We start from the raw sequence: 18,354 nt of genomic DNA on the forward strand, positions 1-18,354 counted from the left end.
CGTCATGCAGGTTCGTCATGGACTCAATTTGTTTAAGGAGTCTGTGACGGCCCGTCGTGCCTACGACGGTCCGTCCTTCACTTACGTTACGAAGTTCAGAGAGTCGATTTGAGTACCCAAATTTCAGAAGTCTAAGTGTTCTGGAACGAGACACCTGCGACGGTCCGTCGTGCCCACGACGGTTCGTCCTGCAGGTCCGTCGCCAAGTTCAGAGAGTCGATTTCAGTACCCAAATTTCAGAAGTCTAAGTCTTTTGGAACGAGACACCCTCGACGGCCCGTCGTGTCCATGACGGTCCGTCGTGGTTTCCGTCGACTCACACAGTTTTTCCAGAAATAAAATCTGCTGCTCAAAACGACTAAACAGGTCGTTACAACAGACTTGTATTACAAGCATGCTCAGTTAACTGTTCTTACCACCATGAAATAAATATTTTAATAAATTTGACACAATAAACATAGGTATGCCGATTAAGTTCAAAGGATTACTCCACTTTTCTATGCATATTTCACTAAAATATTCAATTACATCCACACAACTATATTCTTTGGGACTTCCTTTACCCATAAGTTTATTACTATGGTATTTATCCATTCACTTGGACATTCAAATGACATCATTGGTCCTCATTTAGAACCTCGGGATACAGTTCTGAACTTAACGCATTAACAAAGTATCAACGATCCACCACTTAAAGGTTTTTTATATATGAATCTTAACTCATTCGTCCGCAGTAATAGGCTAGTTGGTTTCTAAAATATGATTGCAACATCAAATACTATTAAAGGAGAATGTGATACAAGATATAACTCTTTAAGAAGTTAGCATTTGCACTTGAAATTCGACATATCTGTTTCTCAATACCACTATTACAACATTGTGGAAGATCGTTAGATCCACCACTAGAACACATAATACATACTGAGAAGATTGTACCCAAATAGCCTAATCATTCCTATCCATTAAATAACTACAATAAACTACCAAATTTATTTGACCTCTCATCAAAAGAGATATCCATTTCTTCATATATCAAATTGATAGTAGAAATAACACACTCAACCACTCGAACCAAGAAAGAATTAGTACCAATATAGTAGTCATTTCATCTTCGTCTTTGACATGCGCTCATTCTTTAAAACTACATTAGAGATTTTAACCTCAATTAATGTAACATCATTCTCATCATTCACTAATTAAGTAGCCCATATATGTTATGACAACATTACTAACTATAGTTTTCAAAGTGACATTGTTCTTTACCTATCTATCCTTTTAATCATTCCACTTCTAATTATCAAACTAATCAAGAGATTGCCTACACCACACAAGTACTATTCCCCCCCTTATTTGGTAAATAACCTAAAAAGATCATATGTTCATGAAGCCCCTCAAACCATTGTTCAACATTATCATTCAGATATCATCAAAATGTTTCGTTTAACCATCACCTATCTCAATTTCATTGAATCTCTTAATATTCCAACTCTAACCACACATCATTTCCATTAGTATATCGCCTCAACATTAGTATCAAATTTAACCTCAAAGTTATACATGACATTAACCACTGACATGAGGAGCTAAGCACGAGTAATCAAATAAGTTAAAGTGAATGGAAGATTCCTATATGAATCAAAAGTTACAAAGGATGCACAATAGAGATTCGAGAAGTGATGACTTTTCCTAAAAGTCTTTGTAGGCTCTCGAAGATGAGTAATGACGACTCCGTACTAGACACTCTACATAGTATAAACTTGTATACACGTTATACCTATGAACTTGAGACTCTGATACCATTTATCAGGAACCAAAAGTAGAGGTGACAGACTCGTCTTATCCCACAAAGACAAGTCAACTTAAGTCTAAAACATTACGATAATATGCAGAAAAATTTACAATCTACTTAAAAATACCACCAAAACATGGTTGTCCCATGTAAAAGTCTCTAACGTTAATACTATAATGAAATAAAATAATCAAGTCACGAGCGATGTTGTCTTCCAAGTAAAACAAAACCATAAATAGGAAGAACGTTCATTGAGAATAGAACTAGCTAACTCATAGATATCCACATGAAGTCGGAAATGAAGAGAATATAAGGTATCACGAATATTCGGGTTCATAACCTAAAAAATATTATAGAATTAAGAGGTGAGTACAAAAACACACGATATTCAACAAACAAACCTCTAAACAGAAGCTAAGGGAACAAAATACACATACTCCTTATACAGCATCTGAACCTGCACAACTATGACCCGCATAAAACAAACCTAACCTAAAATGTTGTAGATTACACAACACATAGCTTAATAACAACATTTAAAAAAAATAACATATCCTCAACAACAACACTTTAAAAAATTATATATCCTCCATAACAAAAATATAAACAAATTATATAAGATCAACAAAAATTCAGTATTCATCAGTCAGGAGTTCAACAAGTATACACTCTGAATATCCACAACACACAAAATCAAATTCACCAACGATAATGATATGTAGTGTAATGAAATTCAATGTCAAGTATAGTGATGCATGTCTGACCTAAAAACTAACAATATTCACCTGTTGTCTCTCAGAATTCTAGGGACATAACTGTCCATGCATCCATCATGGAGTGCGATAATATTCTCGATAATATTAACTAAAAGTGCACGCAATACGTCACCTAAAATATAGTATCCATCGTGGTGCACAATACATTCCTCGAAATGCTACATCATCTTATTACATAATACTTATCACAACCATGTCTCATAAAAAATGTAAATGACATGTTCATTCAAGTAATAAGGAGATGATAATTTTGATATCATTGCACAATTTACAAAAATACAACATCAATAAAACATCAACAATTGAACAATAAGACTTTCAAATCATTTTCAAACGTCAAACACAAGCAATTAATTACATCACCTTTTTATTATCCTTTTTCCTTCATTTCAATTATCAACCTAGACAAGTCAACAATCACCAATTTTCATTACTCCCAAACAAGTACTATATAATAAACTAATTTATTATGGATTACACATAAATAATATAAACATTATTAATTAATCAAAGAGAAAAGACATAAAGTGACACCTAAAGTTGTCCCGGATTTTCAAAAAGACACATAAACTTTGTTAGCATTGTATTACCCCCTTAAACAACTCTGAACTGATATTATTACATCATTAATTGTCCACCTGACATGGAGAGTGTATGCAATCTCTTAAAGAGCGTGAACTATTTTTGCAAGTATTTTGCTACAAAATACATTTTCTTGTTTTTCTTATTAATTAACTTTTTCTCCTTATTATTTTTTTCGTTTTCTTTCTTCCGTCTTCTTCAAAAAATTATTTTCATCTTCATTGAAGCTTCTTATTTTAAATTTCACTTTTTATCACAATTTCATCTCCCCTTTTTGTAACTATTAGTTGAATTCTCTTTTATTTAAAACTATATCTAAACATTTTCTTACATTTGAACAATTTGATAAGCATGTTAAATTTTTAAATTATAAGTAGGTATTATTTAGTTTTTTTAATCCAAAATTCAATTAAATATTTTCAAATTTCAGAAATTATGATTCTTTCAAAATTATCATTCATAGTTTTGAAGTTATATGAAATTGAGATAAATTAATGAGATGATTAGGAAGTATCATATAATTTTTGTTTTATCCAATCTCAATTAAGTTCTTTCAATTTTTGGGGAATTAATTAATTCTTTTAAAATTATGTTTTCTAATTTTAAATCTATATGAAAATAAGTAGTTCATGATACTTAAAAAATATAATTTTTTTATAAATTTTTTTTTATTTTTTTATAAAAAATTTAGTAAAGTTTAAAGAATAGTATGAATAGAATTTGACCAGAGAAGAAGAAGAAAAAGGAAAGAAAAGGTAAGAAAAAAAATGGGAGTGTAAATGGAAGAGGGGTGGGATATGAAGGAAAAATAAGAAAATAAAGAGAGGTGGATGATGAAATGAAATTTAAAAATAAATCAAAATTAAAATTCAAAATTTTTTTTTGTGTGTGTGTGTGTGAGAGAGAGAGAGAGAGAGCGATAGAGAGAGAGAGAGTGAGAGAGAGAAATAAAGAAAAAAAGATAAATAAGGAAAAAATACATTTTTAATTAAATTAACATGTGTAATGTATTGATTTGTGTATGAATACACTTGCTTCTTAAAAATTGGGCTGATCGAAAAATAGTATAATTATATCGGTTCATAATTATTTAGTGGGGCAATAGGACAGTTACAAATTTAAAGTGTCTTTTTAAAATTCGGGACAACTTCAAAGGTTACTTTATGTCTTTTCTGTTAAACAAATAATACATTTTTTGGTGAAAAACATCAAAAGATATACATCGTGAGTTCATAGACTTAAAACATAATTATAACATGTTTAGTGTTTTTCCTTTTGCAGGCCCTGTCGAATGATAGATAGAATTGTGAGAAGTGACAATAAGACTCCTACAAAATCACTTGTTTTCATTCTTTGTCTAGACTAAGATAATGTGGTGATTCTATCAACTGAATTGCTGGACTACAAAATCCTTCGACTATATCCTGACTTAGGACGTCCCGATCATCTTGAGTTTACTCAAATGAATTAGAAAGCTGATATGAACACTCTTTAAGCTTTCTTGATGTGTATTCAAGACAGTAATGTAAAAGGTAAAAATCGTTACATGTGATGTTCAAGATTAAAGATCTTTGAATCCTTAGTATATAAGTTAAATATATCATTACAAACTATAGATATTCTTGTTGGAATAATTCTATTAAGTTAGACACCTAGTATTTCGGATTTGATTTCTATTTCAGTTTGATTTTTGTTTTGTAAATAAATGTCTTTTGTTAATCAGCAATAATATAATGTTCTATCGATCATTTATCCTTCAAATTTTCTACTATTGTTATTTTTCGGTATTTATTTTCTCCCAAAAAAATACAGGTGGGATCTAGCGCTATTTTATTGAAGGGACATTGAGTGAAGATATGGATTTGAAAATTTCTTTTTCATCCATAAATTATGATGGTTTTATTAGAAATAAAAATTACCAATTATGAGTTGTGATAACGGAAAATTACTTTGAGATTGTTGATCTTTAGAAATGAAGTCATGGAAGACGATTGAAAAATTAATCCGTTAAAAAATAATCAAATTGTTACGCAAATCAAGAATCACATAGAAAAGAAAATCTATGAAGTCCACAACGAAATCCACTTTGTTTGTTGTTGTCTCAAAAACTATTTAAAAATTAATTATATTTCTTCCATATCCAAAACAAATTTGGAATTATCTTCACAAAACTATGTTAGAGGTGATGGAATTCAAGTTGACAAACATTAAAAACTCCAAAAAAAATTAAAAATTGCTTAGATAGATTGCTTGGTATTGACAACGAGGTAAGAGATATTTTTTTCCAAAGCACGAGTATCCATCAAAGTTATTTTAACCTACTATATATGCTGAAATTTATAATTTTGTTGTCTTGAAAATAAAAAATAAAGTGTTATATGCGGCTTTAAATATTTTTTATTATAATTTTTTCATGATTTCTTTCTAGAATTTGAAAAATCGAATTTATGACATTATTTATATTAATTTGACTACACATTATTTCAGATGACTGGCTCTTCCAAGTAGTGATGGAGGGATTATTTTAACAGTAGGCCAGCTGGATCCCCTCCATTATTATGGACTATATTTACTCAGGTATGTTGTAACAACCCGTACCCTTGATAGACCCAAATTCAGATTTTCCACAAGTGCATTTTCTATCTATATGGGCAACCTATGAACCATAGTTAGGACCACGGTCCGTGGACCAAATCCATCGATCTTTATCTATAGACAACGACCAAGACCTATAGACTGTAGTAGTACCACCGCTCGTGGAACATGTCCGTCGATCATGGTCCTTAGAACCCATTTTCTGCATAAAACACGGGATGAGCAGGACATGCCGCATATTAGACTATGGTTCGTGGACCAGTTCCATATGATCTTGGTCGTCAGAACCCATTCTCTACTTACACTACAGAGGAACAGGATGGACCCTAGATAGGACCATGGTCTATTGACAAGGTCCTTCTAACTTGGTCAACATACGTAGCTAGGACCTATGGCCCGTAGTTAGGACCACAGTTCGTGGACTAGGTTCGTCGGTCACTCAAAAAACAGTCAATTTAAGGGTCTTTTAATCTTTTCGTATTTTGTTTAACACCTAAGTTACGTTATTTAAACCCTAAATAATGAGGTTTTAGTCAGTTTGAGCCTAGCAAGATAACTAAATCCTACCTAAGTCAAATCGTTAATAAAAACATATAAAATTAGAAGCAAGATAGATGAAAAAGGTCAAGAACCTAGTTTAAGAATGCAACAAGGTTACATAAGCTCAAGCACAAAAATCTAAAGATTTCTCTGTGGAATTCATCCCTATTGTCAGGCCCGGAAGCTAGAACCCAGACGAGACCGTCGTCATTGACCTCTCAGAGGTCGCAAAAAACCCTACTTACGTCATTCTTACTTTGTCATGGTTAATTTTAGCGGAAAATATGAATCTTTCTGTTTCTTAAAATACATACTAATCATTCTATGACATTTATATTTTTTCACCATCAACCATCTAACATTAAGATCATCAAATGAAAAAGATAGTTTAATATGGCATTAAATTTATACTTGCAAAAATTGCACCAGTACTCCACTAGATCATTCCTATAACTTTTGGATTACGAATGTTATGCCATTAGAGTAACATGCATCATCATACTTAACATTTTGCACACAACACACAACAGCGTACACATAGCACATATCATAATTCATATAACACATAATGTTGTTCAAATCATTGATTTGTATCCCATGAGACCTTGGAATCATGGATTTGACATTAAGACTTCCCAAAAATGAGAGCTCAACATATGGGACCTCAACTAGGGAGTTTGATTTAGCAAATAATGAGTCTCCTTCATTCATTCATACGTACTTCATTTCATTTCATTCGTGGGCTAGTGTAAATACCTGCTATACCTATGAAGTAGTTTAAGACTTTCATCGGGTTCGTTGTGCAATGACCAAGAATAACCTAATGTCATTATTTGTATCTAACTCACCTCTTGATTAATCTATCCTAAGACCATTGGTATCATTCGTCTTATTATGTTCGTAATTTAAGGCTAGACTCATTCATTCATTAGGAACTTTACCTGTAGCTGACATAGATCATGTGAGCATCATGAAATCATGTTTCATGAAAACTCTCAATGAAAAGAGGAGGAATCACTAGCCAAAGTTACCCAAAACATGCTAGCGTACATGGGAAATTGAACCCCGCCAGATCCCTATATTTGGAGTATAGGTTCGAAGACTACGAGATATAAGGAGACCAATACCCGGCATGTCAGATTGTCTCATCTCATGAGAGTTACGTGAACGTCCGCCCTTCCCTAAAGAAGGCATCACCGCTCATATCTAGCCTATCGGTTCTTGGTATAGAGTTCCATTACATTAAACTCATACATCATGGAAATTGACTTCTAGTATGACAACATCATAGCTCAATAGATGATTTATAATCTCATGATTAGTATTAAGTGTGTCAATTTTAATACATTCATTAAAGTGTTCATAGAGACTGGTCCCTTCATTAACTTTACACTCTCATAGGTGAGTACGTTTTTGTAACATTTACTAGGCTCATTTCAGATTTTTGTCATCTTTTACATTAGCCTCATATCATGTTGTAACCACATTCATTAACATTTGCACATTTGTTCTTCCTAATTACTCAAACCTTTTTACGTGAATGTTCAATTCATCATATGCAAATGCACTTGGACATTTGTGTATTTCATACTCTTACTTAACCCTTCTAGGTTTTCATCATTTTATTACAAATTAATAGTTCCATCATATGCCAATGCACTTGGCCATTTAGTGTGTTTTACACTCTTACTTAACCCTTCTACGGTTACATCATTTCATTACATACATCTTAGGTTCACTTTTTTTTTTAAATGTATGTTAGACTTATGGATCTATTTATACAAGCCATGAGGATTTATTCATAGTTCATTTAAATTATTCATATCTTTCTAAGATTATGTGATACAAGACTTATACATCTTGTATGTATGCCAAGATCTCAATATCGATTTTAGTAGGAAGCATTATTCTTGAACATTTAATTCACGTATGACTTATGTATCAATAAAAAATATTTTACAAGGGAACCTGATTTTCTAATCTATTGAACAACACTTACATTTTTTATTCATTTTGGTTTGATCAATACGGCTTAGGGTCCAATGTTCGAGACCTAATGCGTTCATTTTATTTTTCCCTTAATTTCTCTCTTCATTTTTTCGCTTAATAGAACTAAGAGGATGTGGGATCGAACCTTATTTGGCCGAGGGATTGTGGGTTCGAACCACGCAATCGCTGTTTAATTTCTTTTAATTTTTCTCCTTGCATCTGCCTAGGAGGTCGTGGGTTAGATTCCCACGCCGCATATCTCTTTTCTTTCATTTTCTTTGACTCTCCTCACTGCCTAGAGGTCGTGGGTTCGATTCCACTGCCTAAAATTTCTATTTTTCATTTTCTTTACTTTTCTTCATTGCCTAGAGGTCATGGGTTCGATTCACACACCTCACAATTTATTTTATTTTTATTTTACTCTTCTTTAAATCTTATTGAGAGGTGGTGGGTTTGAATCCCACTCCTCTCATATTTTTTTTTTCTTTAAAGTTACATTTTCCATCCAATACCATGCTTAGAATCCCCTTCACCACATTTCTTTTGACTTCTTTATTTTCATTGTTTTTAACATGGTGAGGTCTCGGGGGTTAAATCCTCCATGAACTCCCTTGTTTTCATTCACTGTTTTCAATATTTTGAACCTACTTTGCTGACCGAAATTCATCAATAGAAGCTGGAAATTTTCTTTTAATTTTTCAGAATCCTTTCATCATGTTACACCTTTGTTCTTAGGGGAATTTCGTACTGCATTTAGAACGTTTTAGGTGCGTCTTCATGTACTCATTTATCCATGACATTATACCTCAAATCATCCACATTTCAAATCATATGAACATCACATTTACATAAACATGTGTACATGAAACATAAAAAACTATCATGCCATTTCAAGTCCTAAACCATGAACAATAGCTACGGCAACACACACATACACACGTAGTTACATATTTGGAAACATCAACATAAGTCACATAATTCAAAACATACATTTAAATATATAATCATCAAGAAAACATCTTTCATCCCTAGTTTTCTACCAGCAAACATAACCAACCTATGATTCAATGGGAGCTAGTTACAGGGACATGCAACGGGGAACAATCCTAGTTTTCGGAATGAATATTCTCAACCTTAAGGGGTCTCTTTGGAAAGGGACCAAGAGATTAAATAACCCATATATTTTTGACGTTAAACTCTTGAAAATATGTGCAAAAACATCACAAAAGAATACGTCTAAGCCTCTTCAATATCAACTTCAGTCGAATGACAACCTTTCTTTGCCTAGTGTGCGATTAACATTTGTTTTCTTTGTGATTTCGTGTGAGTTCTTCATGTGTGAGGGACTTGGTTTATTTTTCAGCTTTTGTATCTTATTATTGCAAAGAAAATACGTGAGATAGAATAAGAGAGATTGAGCGTGAGAGTGGAGAGATAAACATGAGAGAGTAGGAGTTGTTGGAGGCTTAGGAGTCTAGTTTTAGGACTTAGTAAGGTTTTGTTTATTTAATAAAAATATGATTTTTGTTTTATTTTAAATCATATATTGAATAATAATTATTAATTAATTACATTAATTCAATGGCCCATATAAAAAAATCACTTAAATTCATTGCTTCCACCTAGGTTGGAAATCGAGTGGAGCAAGACTTCACTTCAAGAGCCCAATTTCGGCCCATTGTCCCAAAAATACCCCTACACCTTATTAATTAAATAATTAATTATATATTAGGGTAATTACGATACTACCCTTAGCTTGGAAAAAGACCATTTTACCCCTAGACCCTCTAAACCTAAGATTTTTCCCTTTTAAGTCTGGTAAACAACCATTCGGGTAAATCTTCGTATTCGAGAGCCCTACATTGTTCGACCAAACCTTTACAAGCTCAAGTAACTTCCAAAGTTTGTTGGCTTGGTTGTATAAAGCGTTCTAAGGTCTGGTTCTACGCGCAAAAATCCGTGTGAACCTTAGTCTAATCATAGGCATTCTTGACACATTAAGAATTTCTTATCTTATCCATTTTTAGGGTTGTTACATTATCCCCCCCTTAGGAACATACGTCCCTGAATGACGCTACTCTTTACTAACAATAAGTAAGTCAGCTATAGAATGTATGCATACATAGGTAATTCAACACTCCTCATTGGTGAATATGTGATTCACATATTAACATAATAGTGCATATCCTCTTAACCTACCAGTAGCTTCACATTAATGGAATAAGGAACTCTTTCCTGAACTAGTCTCATCAAAGAATACAACATAAGTAAACATGTACGTCGTACAAATAAGCAAAAAATATGATGACTCAAACATCTTAACCTCATATTAGTTTATAAACACCATACACAGTCAAATACATGAAAGTCTAATTAAGGCTACGCACCCGAGACTTCACCAAAGGTTCCTTCCCTGCACCCCAAGACTTGAGTGCGAAGAATTGTTACCTCCTTGGATCCTCTTCACTTGGACCATTAGGTTAAACTCTCTCCATCCCTTGTTCTTGACTTCTCCTATTCGGACAATCCTTTATTATGTGACCCAGTTTGCCACAAATGTAACAAGTGTTAAAGTCCATCGTACTTTCTCCCCCCATGCAATATGCCACACTTTCTACAAGGTTGCCTCTTCTGGGCTGTAAAGTCTTACGAACCTCAGGGAGTAATCCCTGACTGACATTGAGCCCTCCTTAAGGTTTATGAATTCCTCAACCTTAGTCTCCTTCATTTATCTAGGAAATACCGCCCTAGAAAGGCCATCTTGAAAATCTCCCAAGTAATAGGAATCCCTCCTAAGGATCTTTTATCTTGCCACACCTTATACCAGGAGTGAGCTACATACTTTATCTTGTAGAATGCCAACTAAGACTTCTCCACATCAATAAAACCCAATAGCCTAAGCCTATAAATTACAAGCTTAGGCCATCTGTACAAAAGTTCTCCTTACTTCTCCATCTGTCAACATAGCTGAGTTAACATGCATCTTTATTCTTGCAGCTGGAGCCTAGGGAGAAACTTGAATTACCCTAGTAGCCGCTCCTCCAATCTCCTCGCCTTCTTTACTCCTTGTATTAATCTATTATAAACTTTAAGAGTTGATGTTAGATACGCTCTTGACACAAAGAAAATTTACATTAGAGAAGGCACGATAAGATTAGAATAACGGAAATTTTCCTACGAATCATGCAGTCTCTAATCCTGGATAGTGGTGCACTTCACTAGCATAACTTAGAAACCACTCAATGTGGTTGATGTAAACTTATTATCCTCTTAATTTAAGCTAGCGCTCTGATACCAACCTTGTGACGAGTGAATTCTAGACCCTAGACAAGACAGGCGTCGTTGACCCCTCAAAGGTCACAGACAAGCCTATTTACGTCATTCTTACTTCGTCTAGGTTAATTTTAGCAAAAAATTTGATACTTTTTGTTTCTTAACATAAATACTACATAATTTCATTACATACATCTTAGGTTCCCTAATTTTTATAAACGTATGTTAGACTTATGGTTCTATACATACAAGCAATGAGACTTCATTCATAGTTAAATTAAATTATTCATATCTTCCTAATATTATGTGGTACAAGACTTTCGCATCTTGTATGTATGCTAAGATCTCAATTTTTATCTAAATAGGAAACATTATTCTTGAACATTTAATTCACGTACGAATCATGTATCAATACGAAATTTGGGAAAGGGATCCCGATTTTCAAATCCCTTGAACAACACTTACATTTTTTATTCATTTAGGTTTGATCCATACGACTTAGGGACCCAAGTTCGAGACCCAATGTCTTCGTTTAATTTTTCCATTAATTTCTCTCTTCATTTTTTTACTTAATGGATCTAAGAGGATGTGGGATAAAACTCCCAAAAACTCATTTACTTCTTATTTTCATTGTCTTTAAATTTATCTCCTTTGGCTCATGGGTTGTGGGTTCGAACCCCCACAACCCCTCTTTAATTTCTTTTAATTTTGCTCCTTAAACCGGCCTAGGGGGTGGTGGGTTCGATTCCCAAGCCTCACATCTTCTTTCTTTCATTTCCATTGACTTTCCATCACCTCGTATAGGTCGTGGTTTGGATTCTAAAGCCTCATATTTCTTTTCTTAAATTTTCTTTAATCTCCTTCACTGCCTAGAGGTCGTGGGTTCGATTCCTACGCCTCACAGTTTATTTCATTTTTATTTGAATCTTCCTTAAATCTTATTGAGAGGTGGTGGCTTCGAATCCCACTCCTCTCATTTCTTACTTTTATGTTTTAAGTTACATTTTCCAGCCAATACCATGGTTCGAATCCCCATCACCCAATTCATTTTACTTCTTTATTTTCATGGTTTTTAACATGGTGAGGTCACATGTTCAATCCTCCATTACCTCACTTGTTTTAATTCATTTTTTTTACATTTTGAAACCACTTTGCTGACGGAAATTCATCAATAAAATCTGGAAATTATCTTTTAATTTTTAACCATCCTTTCATAAAGTTAAACCTTTGTTCTTAGGGGAATTTCGTAGTGCATTTAAAACGCTTTAGGTGTGTCTTCATGTATTCCTTTAGACAAGACATTATCCCTCAAAACATCCACATTTAAACTCATATGAACATCACATTTACATCAACATGTGAACATGAAATATAAAGAACTATCATTCAATTTCAAGCCCTAAACCATGAACAATAGCCACGGCAACATACACATACACAGGTAGTTACATTTTTTAAAGATCAACATAAGTCACATAATTTGAAACATACATATAAACATATAATCATCACAAAAAAAATGTTTAATCCCTATTTTTCTACCACAAAAAATAACAAACCTATGATTCAATGGGAGCTAGTTACAAGTACATGCAACGGGGAACAATCCTAGTTTTCGGAATGAATATTCTGAACCTTCAGGGGTTTCGTAAGAAAGGGACCAAGAGAGAAGAGAACCCATCAATTTTTGACATTAAAATCTTGATTTTCTTCAGAAAAACATCACCTAAGAACACGTCTAAGCCTCCTCAATATCAACTCCACTCGAATGACAACCTCCATAAGCCTTGTGTGCGATTAACATTTGTTTTCTGTGATTTCGTGTGAGTTCTTCAAGTGTGAAGAACTTGTTTTTTTTTGGCCATTTGTATCTTAATTTGGCAGCGAAAATATGCGAGAAAGAATAAGAGAGATTGAGTGTGAGAGTGGAGAGATAAACATGAGACAGTGGGAGTTTTACGAGGCTTATGAGTCTAGTTTTAGGACTTAGTTATTAAGGTTTTGTTTATTTAATAAAAAACTGATTTTTATTTTATTTGAAATCAGATAATGAATAATAATTATTAATTAATTACATTAATTCAATAGCTTATATAAAAAAATCACTTTAATTCATTGCTTCCAACTAGGTTCGAAACCGTGTGGAGAAAGACTTCACTTCAAGAGCCCAATTTTGGACCTCTCTCCACAAAATACCCCTACACCTTATTAATTAAATAATTAATTATATATAAGGGTAATTACGATACTACCCTTAGCTTGGGAAAAGACCATTTTACCCCTACACCCTCCAAACCTAAGATTTTTCCCTTTTTAAGACTGCTAAAGACTCGTACAAGTAAATCTTCGTATTCGAGAACACTACATGGTTGGACCCAAATAAATCCCCAAGTTTGTTGGCTGGCTGTAGAAAGGGTTATGAGGTTTGGTTCTACACGCATCAGTCCATGTGAATAGTGGTCTAATTTTTTATCTTTTCCATTTTTAGGGTTTTTACAACCCAAGTATGTGGGATTTCACTAGTGTGTTCCTTTCACCCACTGGGTCCCTAGTTTTCAATTAAATTCATGATTCCCATATCATGATTAGACCTAGAGTATCTAGAACTTCAGCATATTACAATGAATAAGTTAGTTATATGTTCAAATCATATTACCATGTTATTGCTTAGTTTATTGCATGATTTTTTGAAACATAGCCATGTATTTCTTTAGTTCTTGAATTACACATGCCAGGTTCGATATTTCAGTTACTTCACATATAAATGCCTCAATTATTAATACATCATTATCACTCTAATTTTTGCATTATCAACTTGCATGTTAAGTTTTGAGCTATGTAGTGTTTACTTGAATTTAGTCATAATATGTTAATCACTACAAAGTTCGACTATGGTTCAGCATACACAAATAGTCTGAGAAATATTAGCCAAGTAGGTTGTAAGTCCCCTCTATAGGGATTAGTTTAATGACCACGCCAGGATGCCTCGATACCTCCAGCAGGGTATATTGGTTCCTCTCGATGGGGTGTATGCATCGGACTCAACATTTAGCTCATGTGGTTTTATTATCAGTTATTAGTATCTCCTACAGTTCAATAAACTCTGTTGCATTGACCTTTATTACAGATCAGTTAGTATTCAGTCTCATCAATTATAAATTTGGTCATTGCATCAAGTTACCTCAACATTCAGTATATCATGTTCAATATTTTATGTTTGCTTTTGTTCTTATTCAGTTATGTGTTATTTTAGATTTACTCTATCATACATGCTCTGTATCATTCAAGTACATAAGAATATCTCTGGGGCCTGTCTCAGAAAGAGGTACTTTCCAATGGTCTAAGGAGTGTGAGGTTAGTTTCCAAAAGCTCAAGACATTTTTGACTAGTGCTCCGATTTAAAACCTACCCATGGAGAAAGATGGTTTTGTTGTATATTTTTTATGCTTCTCGGATTGTTCTTGGTTGTATAATGATGCAGAAGGGAAAGGTGATAGCATATGCTTCAAGGATTCTAAAGGTTCATGAAAAGAACTATCCGATTTATGATTTAGAGTTGGCAACTATTATGTTTGCATTAAAAATTTGGAGGAATTATATTTATGGTGTGCATTATGAGGTGTTCAGGGATCATCGTTGTCTCCAGTATATATTCAATAAGAGTGATCTCAAATTGAGGCAGCGGCATGACTATTATTTATAATCCAGGCAAGGAAACTGTGGTAGCGGATCCATTGTGTCGGAAGTTGGTAAGTATGGGTAATCTAGAAATGTTATAGGTTGGCAAGCTTCCTTTAGCTAGGGATGTCTAATACTTTACCAATAGCTTTGTGAGACTTCATATATCAGAATCTGATAAGGTATTTACTTAAATGGTGGCTAGGTCATCCTTGTTGGAGCAAATTCAGACTCAATAGATTGATGATGGTGATTTATGTAAGATTATAGACATGGTGTGTAAAAGAGAAGCCAAGGATATAATTCTTCATAGTAAGGGAATTTTGAGGATTAAAGGTCTTATATGTGTTCCTCAGAGAGGTGATTTGAAAAGATTGATCATGGAGAAGGTCCACAGTTTGAGGCACTCTTTTCATCTGGGGGCTACTAAGATGTATTGTGACTTGAAACAATATTATTAATGGTGTCCTGTTAAAAGGGATATAGCATATTTTGTATCTCAACGTTTAAATTGTCACCATGTGAAGTGGGAACACCAAAGGACTGGACATGTGACTCAGAGGATGTCCATACCTGAATGGAAGTTGGAGCATATTACTATGGACTTTCTGGTAGGGTTTCCACGTACCTTGTGTATGTTTGATTCTACATGGGTCATCGTGGATAAACTGACTAAGTCTGCATAAATTGTACCAGTTGAGACTACGTATAATTGAATGAAGTTATCCAATATCTATATCCGTGAGATAGCTTGTTTGCATGGGGTTCCTATTTCTATTATTTTATATCGTGGCACACAATTTACATCTCATTTATGCCGGTCTATGTAAATATATTTGTGAGCTCGAATGGATCTTTGTACAACCTTACACCCCTAGACCGATGGTCAGTATAAACGGATTATTTAGGTTCTTGAGGACATGTTATAGGCATTCCTGATTGACTTTGTTGGTCACTAGGATTAGTTTTTGCCATTAGCGGAGTTTTCTTACAATAAAAGTTACCATTCGATCATTGAAATGTCACCTTTTGAGGCTTTGTATTGTATGAGACGTCTATCTTCAATCGGTTGGTTTAATGCATTTGAAAGCTACACAATGGGGTACTGTCACAACTCCAATGTACACCCTACAAGATAGGGCATCCCCCAATTCGGGACATGGCTCACTCGACCTCTAAGAGATCTTGCACAAGCCATTAGAAATCATTCATTGCATATATATCATAAAGGTACTTCATAATTGAAAATTTTCATCAGAATCAAATAATACTCCAAAAACTCTTTTATAGAAACCTAGAACTGCTAAGTTTCCTTGTAACCATCTTAGACAATATAATATCTTGGGTCACATCTCATAAATCAGCAAAACTAGTGAATATAAAAGTCAAATACAATGTCTTATAACAAAGAAAGCTAAAATTGACTATGTCCTCGAATCAATTGACTGTATACCATAACATGCTTGAATGGATGCTAATTCCAAGCCTGACTTCGAATGAATCCTTTAAAATGCCATCTACTCATTTAGAGATAAGATAAGACAATATATGGAATTAGTACATTAGAATGCACTAAGTATGGTGACATGCAATTAAAACAATGCTAAAAGGACATTTGAGTTATAATATTCATTCATGCACTTTTGGGGGAAAACTTCAAACAAGTATCGGAATCACTTATTAGTAAAGATATGTATATATAGAACATATTCTATGTAATCCATAATATTGCAAAAACTTCACTTCAAACCATATATTCATATACCCTACTACCAAAGGTCTATCAAAGATTCACTTAAGTAAGATATGAAGTGGCCTCCCATACAACCCCTTCACACACACCTAGATGCTCCTTAAGGCTTCAAAAAGTAATATTATTCCCATTTCATCATTATACTTCCTACCTAAAATTATTCTGAGACTCAGCTGTGTAAAACATGTATAGACCGCCCAAACACTCTCTTCAAGTAAGCAATCCTTAAAGATACTCTAGATAAGTACCTTTTTATTCACGTGCATTAGCTTAAGTCAATAAATTTTAACTAATACACTTAAGAGACACTCACATTTAGAATACTTCACGTAATGGTCTTCAAAGATCTATGGGAATGACATACTATCACATTAAAATCCTACTCGTGCAATGTATATACAACGTCCAATTCCACTAGCTACACATTGTAGAACATATCACATACTTTAATCATCCCACATGATGAGAATAAGCATTAACCGACAGAGGTCGTACTAGGTAGGCATGGAATCTGGAGTCTACCCTACTCTGATGGAGGGTATTCTAATTGCTAAGGGTACAACTATGACACATCCCATGTAGGAACATGGTTATGGGTTGTAAAGGGCTTCTTTGAACTCTAGTCCCCTTCTGAAGTAGAGCTAGTAACCACAAGCATATTCAGTCGGTGCTAGCCCTATTCTCAAAGAGTAAGTTCAATCGCAAACGGGCATATGAGAAGGTATCATTTCTTAGTCATTACCTAAGCATAATTCACCTAACAATGATGGGTTCTCTAGTTCTTGGACTTAATGGTCAATAAGGATTGCTCAATGACTTTCTAAAATATGGTTTCATGTCGTTCCAGCAAACCGAACCCTATGTCCATCATTCACAAAAAAAGGATACTATTACCACTATCAACTCGAAGGATATAATAACCTTATTTATATATTGAAGGTTCCATATTATTGACCCTCTTTACATGTTTGAGGTCCTATATTAGTAATCCTTAGAAGGGCACCATATTAGGTGTTTTGATCCTAGACTTCTATTAAACATTAATTCGTACATATACATGACAGAGGTTCTTAAACCTACTAAGTCTAGTAATTCATAATCACATTTTTCATGCATGAAGTAGAGGGGCATAGGTCTACCAAAACAAGACACACACATCATCATATTTCAACATGTACAATCGCATTCATGTAGCACATACGGACACATAAGTCTACTAGAAGGCACCCTATGCTTTCCGATAGAAACATCAACATAGCCCATCATAAGTCTCACATGGTAAATTAGGAGAAATCATGCTTTAATTTCACTCATACACATAACCAGTATTGGCCTTTACAATGATAACATATATATATATATATATATATATATATATA

This window comes from Solanum pennellii, chromosome 10, assembly GCF_001406875.1.
Source record: "Solanum pennellii chromosome 10, SPENNV200".
Lineage (NCBI taxonomy): Eukaryota > Viridiplantae > Streptophyta > Magnoliopsida > Solanales > Solanaceae > Solanum > Solanum pennellii.